Here is a 2,500-nt window from a genome sequence, read left to right as displayed (position 1 = left end):
AATGATAGGAGGCAAATCCTGGAAATCATCAACGTCAACTAGTTCAAAAGAGCCTAAGTGATTGCTAGGAGAGAGGGTGATAGGAGCACCCGTGACGTTGGATGCCATAGCTGTGGTAACATGATCCTCACGAATAGTGGAGAGAGTCCCTTCCAAAGCAAGGTGACGAACACGAACAGAGTCAGGCTGAGATAAAACGTCAGACCCAATTGGAACACCTAAAATAGGCACCGGAACTTGAACTGTACTTGAAGGTCCAACATGATGCTCTCCTACAACAACAGTAACACTAGAAAGAATAGGAGAGTTAAAGCGAGGAGATCCTTTCGAAGGCAAATGTACGACCTGATCATGCACAGGAGGGGGTCACAAATGGAAACTGGTCTATCTGTTGCAGGGATAACAAAATTACAGAAAGTCACTACACGGCGACTAGGGGATATGTCAATACCATGAGCTGTAATAGCATCGATACCCAAGAGGCAATCACACATAAGAGCAAGACCAGATACAACAACAATAGTGACATGTAAGGAAAACCTTGAGGAAATGCGAACTGACCCAAAAATAGGCAAGGGGGAACTTTGTACAGAATACAAACTATTACAAATAGGAGATAAAGGGAGATTGTACAAATCCCGGAGAACATAATAAGCTTTTCTACTAATGAGACTACATTGTGCACCAGTATCTACAGTGACTGAAATAGGTGTATTCTCTGTAAGAAATTGGAAGGTGAGTAACTGAGAAGACTCAGCTGCCGCCAAAGAAAATGGGACGGAGATTGTCTAGGCTGATAAGAAATCTCAGCTCTAAGTTTCAAAACCTTGAAACACTGATCAGTCGAGTGTTTATAATGACCATGTAAATGATAGTAGCTAAGCTTATCCTGAGGGTTTACTCTAGAGAGGTCATGTGTCACATTAGAAGAAACATCCGATACATTCCTACGGACAGGGGACTGTCTTGACTTGTGTATATGACGCTTACGATGAAAACAAAAGTCACTCGAATGACCTGACTTGTTACAATAGGTACATGTGAGTACAGGAGGAGTAAATGTAGAGGAAAGGGAGCTGTGAGTAGGAACTGAAGACTGAGGGAATGGAGGAGAACTAGGGACATTGGCATGTTACTGAGCATTGCCAGTACACAAGGAACCGGAAGGTACTTCCCTAAGTTTACATGAAAACCTTGTTGCGAAAGATAGTAGGATCTCATCTGTCTTATAGCTGAGAGAAGAGGCAGCTCTCTCCAAAATAAAGCGGAACATATCTTAAGAGATAGTGCCATGAGAGATAATCTAAGGCTTTAGATACAATTTTGCTGGCCTGGGCCTGAGAACGCCTATAGTCAAGAAGGCCCAATCTGGATGTAAGAACATCAGCCAGCTTAAAATACAATTGGAAGGATTGCCTACAGGGCTATGCGACCTCACGAAAGAAAATTTCTCCAACCCCGTTGAAACATTAGTAATTTAGAATACAATCTTCGCACTGACGGATAAAATCACTAGCTTTATATTTGGGATCATCACCAGAAAATTTAAGAAAAGAAGGATCCTGATGTAATAATGTGAAAGTATGAGCCATTGTGGCAGATAGATTTGGGGAATGAAGAAAGGACGGTACCTTCTGTTTAGACGTATTAAAAGAAGAATAAGATAACCCATTTCGTTTCGTAGTAACATCAAAGGTAAAACAAAGAAAATACATACAGTTAATAATGGCGAACTCAATGAATCACTACTCGAATCGGAAGAATGACTTGAAAGAACGTAAACAATAATATTCGTTCTGATGCACAAAGCAAAAATTATTAATACAACTATTTACAGTTAAGGCACGTAAATACACTATTGTATGAATCACAGATTCAATATTCACAATTGAAGAATTGTAGGAAATAAAATTTCTGATAAACAAAGAAAACGTGACCGTCAGGAAATGACGTCATGATGGAAACAAATATGGCCGTCAAGGCAACACTCCTGGCCAGAAATGTAATTATATTAATTAATTCACTATAACCAGAATATGATATGGCATTGCATGCAGAAACAACAAAGAAAACAGTACAAGCCTAAGTACCATGAAAAACACCTAAAAGGGCCAGTCACTAGAGAAAACAGCGAACGTAATTCACCGACTGATAGGGTTGTGCAGAGATAGTATTGTTTAGATATCCTGGTCCATCTGGCTCCAGATTTACGAACGATGCACTCAGGAACAAGAGGCAATCCAGTGACGAATGGAAATGGCTATGATATAAAGTTCAGAGCCGACACAACGTCAAATTGAAAACCACGTGAAAAAAAAAGACACTTGGCGCGTCGAAAGAAAAATGTTCTCGCGCCAAGCACGCAAAATTTTGTTTCAAGTCAGTGGTATTAATTGGTCCAATGGCACTGAATAAAATCACCTGGGTAATCTGGTTGTGAAAGAAAGGGAGAAAAAGGGGAGAGAAAACAAACACACGATGCCACGAAACTGGGTAGCCA

This window comes from Oratosquilla oratoria, chromosome 37 (assembly GCF_046742065.1).
Source record: "Oratosquilla oratoria isolate Oo_2021 chromosome 37, ASM4674206v1, whole genome shotgun sequence".
NCBI classification, from domain to species: Eukaryota; Metazoa; Arthropoda; class Malacostraca; order Stomatopoda; family Squillidae; genus Oratosquilla; species Oratosquilla oratoria.
This window is presented reverse-complemented; position numbering follows the sequence as displayed.